The sequence below is a fragment of the Papaver somniferum genome, chromosome 7, assembly GCF_003573695.1.
Source record: "Papaver somniferum cultivar HN1 chromosome 7, ASM357369v1, whole genome shotgun sequence".
Classification (NCBI taxonomy): domain Eukaryota; kingdom Viridiplantae; phylum Streptophyta; class Magnoliopsida; order Ranunculales; family Papaveraceae; genus Papaver; species Papaver somniferum.
The window spans coordinates 113,210,631-113,230,536 of NC_039364.1; positions in this window are offsets into that span (position 1 = coordinate 113,210,631).

Genomic DNA, 19,906 nt, shown 5'->3' on the forward strand with positions numbered 1-19,906 from the left:
TTTGCAAACACGTATGCATACTTGACGTCGATATTCGGTAAACTTGTTTTGGCCGGAACTTCTTCGTCCGAACTCAAATTTACCTCATTTTTTTTTGCATTCTCTTCCTTATTGAATTCCCTTCAAAATGGAGATGAGAATTGTTGAATTTGGAGGATGATATTATTGCAGTATTAATCTGTTTTGAAGTATTGCAATATTTTTATGGGATATGTATTGTTTGCGTCCGTGAACTTGAAGATCCCATATTGTGTCAAAAGTAAAGTCATTCATAAATTGATATTCGTATTGATGAAAGGGCGAATGGACTTTTGACAATTAAAAAATTTATGCCTATACAGTCATTTATTTGATGGAAAATAGGATGAAATCTTTTGTTTGACAAGGATAAAGTCTATTATGTCGTTATGCAAATAGTGATGGAAAATAGAATAGATCCTTGTATGTTATCCACGGTATTGATCTTCATTGATCCATTTTGTTATGTTTTACCGTGAAGGCTCCATTGTGTATCTTATGTTGAGCATCTTACAACTATGTCGATTAATATTGGCCTTGTTGGTTGTTCCATGAGATGCTATATGTTGAGCATTCTTGAACTAAATTAATCATCTTGATTGGTTATTTAGTTATTTGCTCCGAAAGTCTTCTTTTGTCGAGCAAAATCTTTTGACAATTAAATTGATTGCTTCGGTGATTAGTTTGGTTGTGTATTCCAATTAGATTAATTATAGGTTCTCTTGTAATTAATCTAGTTGAGTTTTTCATATATTACACAAGTTATTGTGTTGAGTATATGAACGGCTATACTAATCATGTTCCATTGGTTTATGTAGTCGTATATTCCGTTAGGGTTTTCCTTATGTTGAGTATTTGAACGATTAAGGTAGTCATCTCCGTGTGGTTATCTTAGTCGTAGCTCCGTGAGTTTTCTTATGTTGAGCACAATCAATTAAATTGATCACTTTTGTGTTTTGATTTAGTTGCGTATTCCGATTAAATTAATCATGGGTTTACTTGTGATTAATTTGGTTGAGTTTTGGATATAGAAAATCATTTCCATGGTTTTTGGTGTCCAATTAAAAATCCTTCTTTTCTTTCGAAATTAAGGTCGCTCTTGTTGTTCTTTCGGGAATGACATCAAATGGGGGAGAGTTCTTCTGAACTTGTGCTTAATGGTAATATCTTGCGGGGTGTGCGGCTGTGGAATTTTATAGGGGTTATCTTGTATCTTAAAACTCCTTGATGAATGAATTTAGCTTCGGCTTTATGATTGCATCTAAATTAAGTTGGTATGTATTTTTCTTTTAGTCTATGAAATGTCTCTTGTGGAAATTTCATTATGATCCCGTTCTTGTACCTTTTCCAATTTTATTGACAAAAAGGGGGAGAAATAATGTAGTTCACACTACAATTACATATGGTTTTCGGATCATTGTGTAAGGGGGAGTGGTTTCCATGATCGATATGGAGTATTGACTAAGGGGGAGTGATACATATCATCGTAGTATTATTGTTAAAGTCGTGATACAATTGGAGTTTGATATTACATAATAATACTATGACACTGTATAAAAATGATTGATAATCTCAATTTCTCTCATTGTTATAGCTACGAATCTTCAACAACGGTGATGCTAAACTTACAACCTTTGGGATCATTGGAGTACTTGGAAGGACGAAGATTTCAGGGAACGTTGAAGATTAGACTATGGAATAGGAGCCACTAAATTTTATCTTTTTTGTATTCCATATGTATTAATAGTTTTGTCACTAAAATTGACAAAGGGGGAGATTGTTAGAGCATAGCTCGGTTGACCTGGCATGCGTTGTTATCTCAAGCATGTTTGTCAATGTTTGTGATCAAAACTATAAGTCGTGATTTCTAGCCTACATAGCTAAGTCTCGGACTAGGATAGAAAAGTGTAGTTGAGCTCAAGGACTTCATGGCGTTTCATCATACAACGACGAAGATCTATACAAGTAACCGTGGAACTTCATAAACAAAAAGGTATGTGGAGACTTGAACTTATCTATCACTCAAAAGTCTATCTATTCTATCTCCTACTTCTTATGAGACAAAAGTCGTATCCTATATAGACTAGATCATACACATTTGACATTTCAAGCTGATCTCGAAATCGTGTGTTGGTAAAGTGTTTCGCTTTGATCAAGTTTATCTTCACCTAGTGATGAAAGTCATGAAAAGTTTCAATCAGTTTTAGAATTGCTATGACGTGAATCGGTCTGTGAATAACGACTACATAGCGTCCTCTGAGAATGTCTCAATGATTGAAATGAGAGTTTAGATTACATAACCATGTATTCCTTGAACCGAAGTTTTCGAACTTTGTTGATCAAGAGAAATCGGGAGGATTGTGGAATTGGCTTGCCAAGTACGCGAACCCAGTCCGCCGACTCAGTCCGCGAACTGTCGGAAGTTCTCGACCGAGAATTTCTGCTAGATTTTCCAAAACTCGTTTGTGTGCTATGTCCGCGAACTGGCGGAAGTTCTCTTTCCGAGAATTTCTGCTGGGTTTGGAAAACTCAACCTATTAACTTAAGTCCGCGAACTTGTTTGTGAACTTAAGAGGTTATGATCTAAATATGTGCTCTGAACATGAGACATTAAATTACTAAGGAATACTTTATGCAAACCGTGGCTATAATGTTCATGATCTGATTCAATCGAATCGAATCATCTTTGTTTCAATTGTGTCTTGTGTAGTTACATAAGATCTCACAGCAATTGAACAACTCTTTAACTAGTTCATTTGAGTCAATTGAACTAGTTATGGTGAATAAGAACAAGGTTAATATAAAATGCTCATATGGTTAACTTTTTGGGTTACTATGTTGAATCAACATACACGTACACGTTTGGGCATGGTTTTCACAAACCCAGTAAACGTCTACCCAAGTGTGTGTGACAAGCTAAGTTTTCGATCTAACGGTTGAGAAATATTAGCTTGAATCTAGATCAGGTTTTCATCCAACGGTGAATAAGGATTGCTTTGTACCTAAGGCAAAACCCTGATTTGAAGGCTATATAAATGAGACATCTAGCATGGTGCAAAACTAATCCCCACACATCTGTGTGCTACTAGTGCGCCCGCTAGAGTCGATCTCCATTAACCTTTGATTTTCTTCTCTAAAATCAGGTTAACGACTTAAAGACTTCATTGGGATTGTGAAGCCAGACCGATACTACTTTTATTGTAGTTGTGTCATCTGATCTTGCATCTTCTATCGTACGAGTACAATCAATTGATTGGCTTGAGATCGTGAGAGTTCTCCGATAGGCAAGATAAAGAAGTCACTAACATCTTCGTCTCAGTGTTTGTGATTCCTCGACAATTCGCTTGTGTAGTCAGGAAGGATTGTAGAGAGGTGATTGATTAATCTAGGATGTTCTTCGGGAATATAAGACCGGATTATTAATTGGTTCATGTTCACCTCGATTTTATATCTTAAGACGGAACAAAACCTAGGGTTTATCCGTGGGAGACAGATTTATCCTTTGATAGACTTTTCTGTGTGAGACAGATCTGTTTATTATCAAGTCTGTGATTTTGGGTTGCAACAACTCTTTGTTGTGGGTGAGATCAGCTAAGGGAATCAAGTGCGCAGTATCATGCTGGGATCAGAGGTGTAGGATTACAACTGTACCTTGGATCAGTGGGAGACTGATTGAGGTTCAACTATAGTCCAGTCCGAAGTTAGCTTGTAGTAGGCTAGTGTCTGTAGCGGCTTAATATAGTGTGTATTCAATTTGGACTAGGTCCCGGGGTTTTTCTGCATTTGCGGTTCCTCGTTAACAAAACTTCTGGTGTCTGTGTTATTTCTTTTTCGCATTATATTTTTTATATAATTGAAATAATACAGGTTGTGCGTTAAAGATCATCGATTGGAAATCCAACCTTTGGTTGTTGATTGATATTGATTGATCCTTAGACATTGGTCTTTGGTACCGTCCAAGTTATCTCTCTTTGATAAAGACTCGCAGATTTCTATTTGCTTGAGTAATGATCAAATCGAGAGATTGAGATATAAACTCTTTGATATATCTTTTTATTGATTGAGTCTAACTGTCTAGTTGATTCTCATAAAAAGTATATTGGAGTTTTTCCATACAGATTGCTAAGCGAAATATTGGGTGGTGTTGTTAGACCCCCGCTTTTTCACACAACAACTTGAATCTCTTGTGATCAATCATGCACATAACGGAGTCTGTTAACAATGGATTATCACAAGATCGTCTTTAGCACTAAAAACAGTCTAAAGATCCATGTCGAAACTTCAATCTAGTTTAAGTGAATCTTATATCAGAAGAGAAGATTCTCAAGCATAAACAAACTAGGTGCAATCAAAGTTCAACTACCGTTAGTCAATCAAATCAATCGAAAACACAAGATAAACCTCAATTATCTGGTTTCCCACCAACGGTACTCGTAGAGCTTCTCAATCCCAAAGAATACTCTAGATTAAGCGGCCGTAAGAGATTTCGCCTAATTAGGTTACTCTTCTCTCCGAACAGGCGGCTACACCAGTAACAACACAACCGAGGAAGTTTGTTGTCACGAAGGATTAGTTTGATAGAAATGCAAACTTCAAGTTTTTATAGACAAGGAAGTTTGGACACCAAGGAAATGCACATTACTAATTCTTATTGGCCATATATAAAATTAACAACCTTAATTAAAAGATTCTTAACTTATTTAATTTCGATCCTGGGATTTTCTTCCTGTAGCTATTAAGGAATAACTTTGAACAATAAAAGATAAACAATACTGCATGTGTTCAAAGTGTGTCGACATCCTTAATTTGTAAGTCCTCTTTCATATTTACACCCTTGAAACCGATTTTCCATACTTCCAAACAAGTTTAGAATTGGTTCATCTGACTTTCAAGAACTATGCGATTGATTAAGAAACACTCAATCACAAATCATGGGTTTAACAGTTCTACCAAAACAAGTTTCAGTTCTACCTCCATGTGAGTACTGTGCATAGTCACACTAGCTTTTCAAAATTCTGTTGACTAGGTACTAGGATCGGTTCCCCACATATATATGGTATCTAACTTATATGTGTTGTACATGTCCATAGGATCGGTTCCCTTTTGCCTAAAATCGTGTTGCGCATGTTCATAGGATCGGTTCCCCTTTCTGCCATCAACCTTGCTGCACCTCATACAAGGATCGATTCCCCTTTGTGATGTATTGCACATCTTCATAGGATCGGTTCCCCTTTACCCAGATTCGGTCCAGTCAATCACAAACTCGATCATACCTCACAGGTGATTACTTAAGATCGGTTTCACTAATAAAAGTCATACCACTACATAAGTCAGGCCTTTGTGAATAGTTCTACCAAGAACACAAACAAGTCGTGAGCGGTTATACTAAATCACACATATTGGATGTTCACAAGATATGCAGTGAATAAAAATCCCAATAACGCCTGGCGATTTCCTTTTCATTCATAAACAAGTTTATGAACTTACTTCCTTAAAACACATGTAAAACATTGTTTCTTAGGATGAAATTGTCACCTGATACCCATACATAATCACAATAGCATTAAAACGATTATGTCAATGTCTTATGTACAAAGTTTAATGGTTAGGTAATAACTTCATATTGTATTCCTTAATACTATGTCTATCTAGAGTTTAAACATGCTTCGCAGTTTTGTTTTCAATATGCACGACTTGAAAGATACGTTAGGGAATGAAATAGTTCAAGTCAAGTATCACTAACCTCAAGTGGAAGGATGATATTGTCGTTGTAGCTTCTTACTTCTTCACTTCTTCAAGTCTTCGCAATACTTGTAATGTCTCCTATACTGATACTTTCAAGGTAACCTATACGAAGTTGACCCTAGTACATAATCAAGCGACTCTTAAATGAGTTTTGATTCACTAAAATATGACAACCAAACTTGACATACCAACGCCTGGTGGGTTCAACCGAGCTATGCTCTAACAAGATCTAATCTTAGGGGACCAATGAGATATCACCGTGATCACCAGCCGCCCCCCTTTCATGAGGAATGATCGGCCAAGCCATGTCCTACCCGCACGGCTTCTGAACGGCTGCCCAAAGGTAGCTAGCCGCGCTGCCTACAAGAGACTTAAATAAATTCAACGGCAACCAACAACTGCCGCAAATTATCTCAGTCACTTTGGATAGCCAATTTAATCGGTCTAGATCTAACTTGGGCCAACCAATAGGATGTCAAAATGGCTACCAACCATCACTCTCCTATAAGGACCGACCGACTCACCTTTGGCGTACACGAATGGCTCCTGGCAGCTTCCCAAAAATGGCCGGCCACGTTCCTTTTAAGACATTAAGCTCGGCGACTAACTTAAACGAGCTTTATATAACGATGCTTCACGAGCATCGATTATTTTGAGCTGCTTGCTAAAAACGACGTTTTATATGCATCGATTATTAACGATGTTTTATAAATATCGATTTCACAAATAATTTAATTATTTGACTTAAAAGAATTAGATGCTATTTCTTGCGGCAAGTATCATGATTTGACTTATAACATATGACCGCACGCCGCCTAGCTTGCGCGTGATTGGTAAAAATAGCTAGGTCTAGATGAGAGGAAAGCAGTAGGAGATATAATTTTATCTAGAAAAGATTTTAATCTGTTAGATATTATCTTAGTGATGAGCTTATAGATTGTGTTACGGAGGACAATCAGTCTAAACTTTCCTGGGTCTTTGGGATATTGAACCTTTGGAAATAGAAAGAGGTTCGTTTTATTTAATTATGGATTCATCTTTCCAGTTTCTAAGAATTCTTGCACCGAGCAAATGACTTGGTTTCCTACCGTATCCCAGTTATTTAAAAAGAAACTTACTGGTGTTGATGGTGGTTTTTAGTTCAGGGCAAAAATTGTAAAACCATGTGTTTAATGTGCTTTCATTCTGCAGAGAAACAGAGCCATTTAAAAGTGACTAGAGCCCAGGTTTCTTCACCTACAATATGTATTGAGCAACTCAGTGTATTTATATGAAATTTATCCATAATGGTGCGTGTAGCAACAATCCCAAATATTCTGTAAATTTTTGAGTATTCATTCTATGTTATGTTCCCAACCAAACTCTTGATATTGACATGACAATTAATGTTCGCTCGAAGCTGAGTAACATGAATTTACCGAAGTGTCAGGATCAAGATGTGCATGGAAGTACTCAATTAGAGGCACGCAAAATTATGTTGCCCTCTAAAATCTAATCAATGATTTTGTATAAACGCACAAAATTCACTAGAAATTGATCGATTTTGTGTTAGCCTATAAAATTCGATCTTTCTAACCTAATTTTACTAATTTACAAAAGTTAAGACCTTTTTGCGGCCTGCGTAATATCTCGAACCCTATTGGTCGAGAATAAACCTAGGCAAGCTAGGAAATCGATCCGCCATAGATTAGTAGGAGCAAAATCCTACCAAAAGTGAAAACAAGAAGCGAAAGAGAAACTGCGGCAAATAAAAAACAACAGCAGGAGGAGGCGTGTCCATGACACTTGACCGGCCGGTCTTCTCTAGGAGGCACCGCACATGGCTGGCCGGCCATGCCTCCTATTACTGCTTGTTGGCCCCTCTTTCCCATCGACCAATCAAAACGCTCCAAAAGAGCCACACACACTTTTAATTAAAAGTGGAAGTTGACTGGTCCATTTACTTAATTCCTTAAGGAATTGAACATAGCCTGCCCATGTCAGTCTCAAAACGATCACAACCATACGTTTTATCCAGCTTATTTGATGAGCCTTTCATCCTCCCAACGAGACTAAGTAAATTCCATGATGTCCACCGGTAGGCCTGTCAATATTTGTCCGATATCTGGTATCCGTTTCCGAGTATTCGAGATCCTATAAGATTTTATCCGTTTTATCGGATATCAGATCGGATATTTTATCGGATATTTCTTCCTTAACATATCGGAAACGGATTAGACCCCATCCGAAATGTTAATATCCGATATCCGATAGTATAGGAACTTATTTGTAATTTATCCTAATTTCGAGTCTAGTATCGGATATTATCGGATATTGTCGGATAAATATCCCATAAGTGTGAATTATGAAAATGTTTTACAAGGGTTTTTAAATTTTTTTGTTATAACTGGATACTATCGGATATTTATCGGATATCCGACAGCTTAGCCTATCGGAATCGATATCTGATTTTGATATCCTATAGGATATTATCGGATATCGAATATCCGGTAGTGCTTAACATGTCGGATATCGGATTTCTAAATATCCGGCGGATATTCTTCCATTGACAGGCCTATCCACCGGCGGGCCCACCATCATTCCAGCCAATCGGAATCCTCTTAGTCCTCCAGCAACATCCCTGGTCGTTAGCCGGAGCTAGGCTAGTCGCGTTGTTGAAAAGAAGTTCAACGAGTTTAAGACTGGATACGACAGTCTCAAACCCATCGCATCCGTCCAACTTAACCAGCCTAGTTGGATGGATTAGATTTTATTTCGGACGACCAATGAGGTGCCGGTATGCTCTCCAGCAACCCATCTCCATCCCTGGGCAGTCGAACTACCCACGACATGTCAGGAGCACATCAAACCGATTGCTCAAAGTAGGTTGGCCACGCGGGATATAAAACCCTAATTTATATTAACATCAGTATATTGCTGCCGCAAAATGATCTTGGCCGCCCAACTTTGCCAGTCGGATTGACCGGACTAGATTCAATCTTAATCGACGGGCAAGGGGAGGGTATGCTCACCAGCAGCCCGGCTATTGTGCTTGCCGATCGGACAATTCCCAGCACGCGGCTAACACCAAAAACCATTAGCCCAAAGAAGGTTGGCCACACGACTATTAAACCCTAAATTGAATTAACGGCAGTATGTAACTGCCGCAAATCATCTCGTCCGTCCAACTTCTCTAGCCGAATCAACCGGCCTAGATATAATCTTAGGGGACCAATGAGATGTCACCGTGATCACCAGCCATCCCCCTTTCATGAGGAATGATCTTCCAAGCCATAGCCTACCCGCACGGCTTCTGAACGGCTGCCCAAAGGTAGCTAGCCGCGCTGCCTACAAGAGTCTTAAATAAATTCAACGACAACCAACAACTGCCGCAAATCATCTCAGCCACTCAATTTTGATAGCCAATTTAATCTGTCTAAATCTAACTTGGGCCGACCAATAGGATGTCAAAATGGTTACCAACCATCACTCTCCTATAAGGACCGACCGTCTCACCTTTAGCGTACACGAATAGCTCCTAGCAGCTTCCCAAAAATGGCCGATCACGTTCCTTTTAAGACATTAAGCTCCGCGACTAACTTAAACAAGCTTATATAATGATACTCCGCGAGCATCGATTATTTTGAGTTGCTTGCTTAAAAGCGATGCTTTACATGCATCGATTATTAACGATGTTTTAGAAATATCGATTTCACAAATAATTTAATTATTTGACTTAAAAGCATTACATGCTATTTATTGTGGAAAGTCTCATGATTTGACTTGTAACATATGACCACACACCTCCTAGCTTGCGCGTGATCGGTCAGAATAGCTAGGTCTTGCAAACAAGACCCACTTAACAACGTGTTACATATTTTCCATGAAAATACTCGAGACATCATGTCACAAATTGGGGGATGTTTATCAGGGTATTGGTCTGGCGGTTTACGTGCGGCGTGCAACGCGCCCATTTATGAGAAAGTGTCAGGAAAAGCGGATGGTTGATAGCAGTAAGAGAGTAGTGGGTGTAAGGGTGACCAGTTTTCCCTCTTGATGGAAACGTGACAGTCATCACTTTTTACACAACCCCACTTCTCCACTACTTAACCGTCTCCACTTCCTACGAGATCAGGGTCCGCTCAATCATGACTTGTATAAATAGGTTTTCAACATGTTTCGACAAAGGGGTCAAGTGTTATCAACACAAGTATCCACAAAAACACCAAGAACTGATAGCTTACATTCTGCAATCCAGTTCCATATTCTCATACAAGTCATAAAACATCCACACCTTCATAATTCAGCATTTTGATCTCAACACCTTCTTCGCTTCCCTCCCTAAGATCAGCCATTCTCCTTCATTTTGTGACCGAAGCAAGGCTGGAACAACCATTTCTTGGTTTAGGACAGAACTGTACAGATTGATTTCTCGAATCTAAAGTACTCTCGTGCAGTGCATTTGTCTAGGGTTTATATTCGTTTCTCATCAACACACCCAAGTTTACCAAAACTAGCAGGATCAGTTTTTACCCAAAACAACTGGGAATCCATATGGACCTGGAGATTTATCTGGTTTCATGTTTTTTAGGACCAGGATAATTTCATCTTTAGAAGGGATAGAGGAAATAGCTATATTTTCCAGATCAGAGATACAAGATGTTATGTTATTTAGGATATTTCCATGTAAGGATTGATCAACTGCTTTTCACTGAAGAGGTTTTTAATAAAATCTATAAGAATTATACATATTTCATTCTTATTATAAGTTATTATGTTTTGTTTATTGGTTATGCATTCTATAATGTTTCATTCCCTTCTTCTTAGTGTGACCGTCTGAAAGAATTTGGTATTTTGCTCCTCTAATCTTATGATATTATCTCTAGATTCCTGTTTATCTATTTCTTCTGGGGTGTCGTAAAGGATTTCAAGCTGTGTTAGTTTCTGTGATATAAGTGTTTCTAAATGTTCACTAGTTCCACTTATTGATTTTAATCTCTTTATTTCCTTAATAAACTTTGTTATTTTTCTACTAGGTTGGCCAAAGATTTTTTTTTCCAATCTAATAAATTTGTTCCTAGAGTTTTTAACTTAGACACTAGGGTTTGAGATGTGTCTTCTCCATCTGTACTTTTCCAGGATTATTGTATTACTTGAATACAAGAATCCTCTTTTAGCCAAGTGTCGTAGAATTTAAAGATCCATTCTTTTCTCTGGTAGGGTTTGATATGTGCCTTCTCAAAATTTATAACTACTCTATCAATCCTTTTTTGAATGTTCTTAGATCCTTTCCTATAGCTATTCCATGTGAAGTAATAACTTGAGTATCCCAGGTCATATAGATCTGCTCTCTTTAAAATGTCATAGTAGTACAGTAAAAACTCCATATATTAATAGCCTTGGGACTTCACAAAATTATTAATATATAGAGGTTTACCAAAAAAATATTTTTTTTTGTTAATCTAAAGTATGTAAATGATAATTGATATGGTTGCCTTCATTAATCATCCAAATGAGCAACAGGTCGGATATCTTTTAACTGAAGAAGAAATCATCGATGGAATTAGCCAAGAAGCATGATGATGATGATAATACAGATATACCAAGAGTTTCATGCCAAGAAGCTTCAAATATGCTCGATAAATTGGAAATTTTTTGGCTTCAACAAGAAAGTACCCATAGTAATGAGGTTTTACACATCCGCAATTCAAAAGATGCGATAACCATCCAAAAAGTTACATCATTTTCTCAAACAACTATAGATAAATATTTTATTTCTTCTTAAACTTCGATGTAACAAGATCTATAAGTTTGTAAATGTAACAAGATCTATAAGTTTGTAATAATGCCAATTATATTAACATATGGAGGTAAATTCCTTATGGCGGGACTGGAATTATCTCTTAATATTAAAATCTGGAGGTTATTGTTAGAGCACTGCTCGGTCGAACTCGCATGTGTTGCTATCTCAAGCATGTTTGTCAATGTTAGTGATCAAAACTATAAGTCTTGAGTTCTAGCCTATTTATAGATGTCTGAGACTAGGACATAGTTTGTGTAGTTGAGCTTAGCGCTTATCACTTGAAGACGAATAACTACTAAGGAGAGCCTGTGGAACTTCATCGACAAAAGATATGTGGAGACTTAAACTCATCTATCACTTGGAAAGTCTATTTCTACTCTATCTCCTATATTGATACATAAGTCGTGTTACGATATAGTTTTCTCTATACACATTTGAGATTTCGAGTTGAGTATATCTCGCTTACATATTTCTCAAAATATGTGTTGGTAAGCTTTCGCTTCGACCAAGTTCATCTTACATGGTTTGTGTGATACAATCATTTGGTGTAAGACTTGGAATGTTTCGATAATGATTATTTCAATATCTTGAAAATTGTTTTGATGCTAATAGTATGTGAAAACGGCTATTGTTATTATAGATTAATGTTTCAGTGATCGAAATAAAGAGTTTAGAATCTTGTAACCATCTTTGGATATAAGCATAGTGTGTTCGCACATTAGTGTATAAGTCCAAAATCGGGAGCCTAAAATATGCATACTTGTGTGAATACAAAAAGGTTGTAGGAGACAGGGTAAGTATGCGTACCCGTACGCATACTGGCGGAAGTTCACGTCCGTGAATTTCTTTTGAGTTTGAAAACCAAAACCAAACTCATCCGATTACCTAAAGTACACGTACCCGTACGCATACTGGCAGAAAGTTCACGTCCGTGAATATCTTCTGAGTTTGAAAACTAAAACAAACTCAAATCCGGTTACTTAAGTACGCATACCGGTACACATACTTAAGTGGTTACTTTCTAAGATCGGTTTTACATGAACCTAAAACATTTATCAATAAGGAAAGCAATCTTTGCAAACCGTAGCTACAGTGTTCATGTATCGATTCGAGTGAATCAAACCGATTTTGCTTCAATTGTGTTCTTGTATAAATCCATGAGAATATAGCAATTGAACAACTCTTTAACTAGTTTCATTTGAGTCATTTGAACTAGTTATGGTTAAGATGAATAAGGTTGATATGAGAGTAATCATATGGCTAACCTCGGTTAACTATTTTTGAACCAACATGGTGTACACGTTTGGGTACGGTTACATAAACCTAAATGAGGGTACATTTCATTTGTGTGTAACAAGCTAAGTTCGATCTAACGGTTGAAAGATATTAGCTTGGTTTAATCATGTTTTTCATCTGACGGTGAATATTGAATGCTTTGTTACAAAGGTAACTTGGATTGCAAACCCTGATTTGAAAACTATATAAAGGAGAACTCTAGCAACTGGGAAACCTAATCCCCACACCTCATGTATGCTACTAGTTGCATAACTAGAGTCGATTCTCCTTTAACCTTAGGTTTTTTCTCGAGACCCTGTAGGTTAACGAATTGAAGACTTCATTGGGATTGTGAATCCAGACCCAACTATTCTCTTTGTAGTTACGTGATCTGATCTTGTTGTTTCTATCGTGATTGAGTGCAATTATAAATTTGGCTTGAGATTTATATCTCCGATAGGTAAGATAGAAAAGTAATCACAAACACCTTCGTCTCATCGTTTGTGATTCCACAATAACTTGTTTCGCTAGTCGATTAAGTTTATTGTGAGGTGATTTATAATACTAGGATGTTCTTCGGGAATATAAGTTTGGTTTATCAATTGGTTCATGTTCACCTTGATTTATCAAAAGACGGAACAAAAACTCTTGGGTATTTTTGTGGGAGACAGATTTATTTAATCATATAGACTTTTCTATGCGAGACAGATTTGTTTATCAAGTATTCGACTTTGGGTCGTAGCAATTGTTAGTTGTGGGTGAGATCAGCTAAGGGAATCAAGTGCGTAGTATCCTGCTGGGATCAGAGACGTAAGGAGCACAAATGTACCTTGAATCAGTGTGATATTGATTAGGGTTCAACTACAGTCTAGTCCGAAGTTAATTGGTAGTAGGATAGTGTTTGTAGCGGCTTAATACAGTATGGTGTTCAATCTAGACTAGATCCCGGGGTTTTTCTGCATTTGTCGTTTCCTCATTAACAAAATTCTGGTGTCTGTATTATTTATTTGCCGCATTATATTTTGTTATATAATTGAAATATCACAGGTTGTGCGTTAAGATCAATCAATTAGAATATCCAACCTTTGGTTGTTGATTTACATTGATTGACACTTGAACATTGGTCTTTAGTATCGTTCAAGTAATTCCTCTTATATTCAATCGGGCTCGCAGATTTCCATTTGTTGATTACGGATTGAATTAAGAGTTAGAGATATTAAACTTTTTGATATACTTTATTCTAGATTGAGTCTGACTGTCTAGTTGATTCTCTAGAAAGTGTATTGGAGTAAATCCTCTCAGATTGCCAAACGAATTGTTGGGTGTGGTTGTTAGACCCCCGCATTTTCAATTGGTATCAGAGCAGGCAAACACGTTAAAGACCTTACAAGTGTGTGTTTGTAGCGATCTTATATGGACAAAGGTGTTATCTCTAAACACGCATCATCAGTTCAGGAAAGCTTGGGTAAAAAACTTGATACGCCTGATAAATCAGTCACATCTTCTTCATCATCTAAACCCGCTCTTAACTGGGAAGCTCGTCTTGATGAACAATTAGATGATCTCTCTGATGGGAGCGATTTAGAAGAGGGACAATATGTTGAAGAATAAGTGTCAAAGTACATCTTCCTCTTCAATCGTCTTCTAAGGAAAAAGAAGTCAACATCCTGCTTGGCTGAATTTCTAACTCCTCTCTGCGTTGAAAACAGAAAATTGAGCAAACTCTTTAAGGGTTGTGATAGCTTATTACAAGCTACTCTTAAAGATCGTAACGAAGATATATGTTCAAAAATTTCTGAATGTGATGATCTTCGTCAGAATCTCCTTGTGTTGAAAGAAAGGTTTGCAGAAACCGATGCAAAGTATGTCTCTCAACAAGAATGTTTCAACGTTAGAGAAAAGGCTTTTCTCACACGGGAAAAACAATTGGAGACTGATCTTAGTACGGCTCTTAAAATGATCAAGGCATTAAAAGAGAAAATGAAAAAGTTCAATTATATCTCTACAAAACTATCTTCTATGCTTGGAGCTTGCAAAGAACATCGTGATACACGTGGTATGGGATATAAAGGTATATAAGCTCCAAGTACATGTAAGATGAGTTTTGTTAAGGTAAAAAATCCTTTTACTACTGTAGATGTATCTGATAGTAAAGTCCGTGAGCCTACAAGAATGACTCAGTTGAGGACAAATAAAATCTCTCCTGTCAACTACTATTATTGCGGAAAGAAAGGTCATGTTGAAAGAAGATGTCAACTTCGTATACAGAATGAAAAAATTCACAACATTCTTATTTGGATGTCGAAAGAAGCCGTTAAACCTGTTACTCAATGTCCAGTTAAAAACTCATTCCACAACATGAAAAGGGCTGCATAGAGGCTTCTTCTAATTATGACCATAATATTTCTTCTACTTACAACTATAAAAGGAACAATGTTGTGTGGATGACTGATAAATCTGAAAGACCTCTAAGAAGAAAAAGGTGTCGAAGAAAGGAAAATTCTTCTAACTTCTATCTTTCCCTCAATAACGATCTTGCTGATATTCCTGATTACATTCACATCAATAATCGTGTCTCGGAACTCAAGACCAGTATCAACAGCCTCAAGCGCAAGATCAAGAAGGCAAGGAAAGCAGCTGATCCAGGTAACCCTTGTCATTCTCCTAATAATTCTAGTATAGGGGAGGAGAGTAAAAAGGAGTGTGTCAACACCACTGATGAACTTCATGTTCAACAATATACAACTTGACTATTTTTTTATGTGTATCCTCTCTATGGACCAATGAGAAGATACACATAACCCTCAACAAAGATCTTATTCTTGACAAATGGTCTGTGTTGTATTGTGATGACAGTGTTCTCTCTTCCTTTAGTTTGCTCCAAACAGTTTGATTTTAAAATTGTTTACCTTTTACCTTCTTAAGATACACTAGTTTATCTTCCTAGAATGACAGTCGAGTCACCTTGTATGAATGATTCATGTCATCTTCTCAACCTATTTGCTCCATCCGTTAATAGACCTCGGCTTGGGTCTTAACCTTGTATCTGTGCACACTGGCCCGTTACCAAACGTTTACAAGAAACCTTGGTTTCTCTTGTGGGATTTTCCCTTTAATATGTATCAAGTATGTGATATACATTGTGACTACTCGTTTTCCCGTAGTCTACGTAATGTGTACAGCTCAGAGAATCAGATACTAAGTAGTATTGATGTCTCTGTTGAACTGATAGTGCTAAGTAATAAAGGGTACTCAAGATCACAATAACAACCAAGAATGCAAAGACAATATAAAAGCTGCTAAGTTATCATGAGACACAAGAGATTACGTGGTTCGACTTTCGTCTACGTCCACGGGGTAATGAGTGATTGTTTTGTATTAAATTATGGTGGTTACAAAGATCTTAAATGCTTCCCAAAGTAATAGAGAGAACTCAAGTTGAAGTCAATACTTAAGTTCTAAACATTAAAGAGGTATAAGCTTAAGACTAGATCTTCTCTCCTAGATATTGAATGCCCTTAGTTTGTTGGCGAGGCTTGGTATTTATAGCCCCTTTTGCTCCAAGTATATCTTTGCTGCCTCTAGGTCCATCGTTTCCTAATATACCTTTAGTACATATGGTACCTTCGTTCGCCGCGTGCTCTCTCCAGTCGAACTCTGCCACCTCAGCTGACCCACGTTCCTTCGGGAATTCCCCATCCTCAGTACAGATTGTACTTTCTTTCACCGCCAGCCTCTTCCAATCTGGTACTGCCATATCATCTCTCTCCACGTGCCTTGGTTATGCGTGTAGATAAGAGATTTGTGCATTTAATGCTTATTAGATATGTCATCTACCTCTGTCCCTTCGCCAACTGCTCTTCCATAGACTAGGATTTTACTTCTTCCATCTTAGCCTTCGAGACATCCTTTCTTGGGGCGAGATAAAGTAGATCTACGAAGGTATCCCCTGTTACTTGGATTCCTCTGTATAGCGAGGGCTACATAGTTATCTTGTATGCGACCACTGAGATCGTGACACGTTCCCTGCGGAATATTGGTATTCACAGTTTGTCCGTTTTCTTTCATATTCTACCGTTTGGTAGGATTGGAATAAAACTCCCGTAACGCCGTCATTTTTGCACGTACCGATTGGGTGGTCCCCGCACGCCCTATCATGTAATAACTTCCCCTTGAATTTCGGGACATCCAAATTTTTGGATTCTCCAGCCGCCTATAAGAAGAGAACAAAGAGGAGGAATTTTCATTAACTTCTTTTCTCCCTCTCGAACTGTCGCTCTCTGTCTCTTTCACAGAGATTTTCTCCTATCGTCGATTATTGATCTTTCCTTTGATAACTCGATCACCATATACACGTAAGTGATACTTTTACTCTTTTGTTATTGCTTTTTTCGTATTTCTCCATGCTTGGTCCTGTCTTCTCTTCTTTGATTTGTTGGAAGTTGCTGCTGTACTTGCATGTGAGAATTTCAATTCTCTTTTACTTGTTCGTGTTGTATGAAAACTTGGGTTTGTTCCTATTTCATATTTCGATGATGATTCTGCCATGGTTATTCCTCGCCTGCAATCTTACTCATGGTGATGAAAATCCTTTGATTTCGTCTTATACGATAGAAGATGCAAGATCAGATCACACAACTACGATAAATTAGTATCGGTCTGGATTCACAATCCCAATGAAGTCTTTAAGTCGTTAACCTGATTTTAGAGAAGAAAATCAAAGGTTAATGGAGATCGACTCTAGCGGGCGCACTAGTAGCTCACAGACGTGTGGGGATTAGTTTTGCACAATGCTAGATGTCTCCTTTATATAGCCTTCAAATCAGGGTTTTTCCTTAGTTACAAAGCAATCCTTATTCACCATTAGATGAAAATCTGATTTAGATTCAAGCTAATATTTCTCAACTGTTAGATCGAAAACTTAGCTTGTCACACACACTTGGATAGACGTTTACTGGGTTCGTGAAAACCATGCCCAAACGTGTACGTGTATGTTGGTTCAACATAGTAACCCAAAAAGTTAACCATATGAGCATTTCATATTAACCTTGTTCTTCTTCACCATAACTAGTTCAATTGACTCAAATGAACTAGTTAAAGAGTTGTTCAATTGCTATGAGATCTAATGTAACTACACAAGACACAATTGAAACAAAGATGATTCGATTCGATTAAATCGTCTCATGACCATTATAGCCACGGTTTGCATAAAGCATTCCTTAGTAGTTTAATATTTCATGTTCAGAGCACATCTTTAGATCATAAAATCTTAAGTTCACAAACAAGTTCGCGGACTTAAGTTAATCGGTTGAGTTTTCCAAACTCAGCAGAAATTCTCGGAAAGAGAACTTCCTCCAGTTCGCGGACTGGGTTCACGGACTGAGTTCGCAGACTTAGCACACAAACAAGTTTTGGAAAATCCAGCAGAAATTCTCGGTCGAGAACTTCCGACAGTTCGCGGACTGATTCTGCGGACTGGGTTCGAGGACTTGGCAAGCCAATTCCAAAATCCTCCCGATTTCTCTTGCTCAACAAAGTTCCAAAACTTCGGTTCAAGGAATACATGGTTATGTAATCTAAACTCTCATTTCAATCATTGAGACATTCTCAGAGGACGTTATGTAGTCGTTATTCACAGACCGATTCACGTCAGAGCAATTCTCAAAGTGATTGAAACTTTTTATGACTTTCGTCACTAGGTGAAGATAAACTTGATCAAAGCGAAACGCTTTACCAATACACGATTTCGAGATAAAAGATAAGCAATGAATGCTCAACTCAAAATGTCAAATGTGTATGATCTAGTCTATATAGCATACGACTTTTGTCTCATAAGAAGTAGGAGATAGAAGAGATAGACTTTTGAGTGATAGATAAGTTCAAGTCTCCACATACATTTTTGTTGATGAAGTTCCATGGTTCCTTGTATAGATCTTCGTCGTTGTATGATGAATCTCCATGAAGTCCTTGAGCTCTACACTTTTTTATCCTAGTCCAAGACTTAGTTATGTAGGATAGAAATCAAGACTTATAGTTTTGATAACTAACATTGACAAACATGCTTGAGATAGCAACGCATGCGAGGTTAACCGAGCTATGCTCTAACATCAACAACCATTGGAACATACGGTTCACGAAGATAGGAGTTTATATCAACGAACTGTCTTGGTTGATAATGTCGTACCAGGGCTTTCTAAATTTCTAAGGACTTTGACACAAAAGCCTTTATTTCACGAATATCCTTTCTTACTTCCTTCAACTCATCAAGAACATCGGAAAACTTCTGAGAGTTAGAATGCACAGCCCTGGGATTTCTTGAATTCCTTCTTATTCTTTTCAGGGACTTAGAAACAGGAGATTTTTCGTTTTCCTTGATTGAAGATTTAACAATCACGTTGACATCATTTCCATCTGACATGGTGCTTTGAGAACAATTATAAACAACTGGATTTGTGTGATTGAATCACTTAACTCAATAAGAAATCTTATATAGGATGTCAAAAAGGAAAAATGAATGTAGGGTTTGAATCTTATTGACAGATTCGTATACGCCCAACTCTAAAACCATATAAAGAGTAGAATTGTCGATAATAACCCTTTATTTTATTTGATAGACAGAAAATAACAAATCTAAGAAAAGAAGGAAAAACTTTACTGAAGCCTGAATCAGCACCCAATCTTGTCTCTTTTCGATCAGGCACATGAGATAAGATATTCCCAACAACACAATCAAGTGTTGCGATGAACAACGATTTGTCCATCTTTTTCATCAAGGGAGGAATCTTCAGACTTCTGTCTATCAAAACGATTCGACCATACTTTCTTTTCGAATGGTCTTACTCTATCCCTAGAAACCAACTTCTTAGACGAAGATAAGATCCTACAGACCTCGGCGGCCTTCTGAGCAAGTTTCAGCTTCCTTGCTAATCGATATGCTCTTCGTTGAAGTTTGCTGGCGTGCTTTATTTGATGCTTGTACTTGTAACACCTTGATAGTTCGTGTCCCTTCATCGAACAAAACGAGAACGTCAAACTTAGATAGTATTCAGGCATCTGAGATGTGCAAGCAGCTAGACATACAGTAGA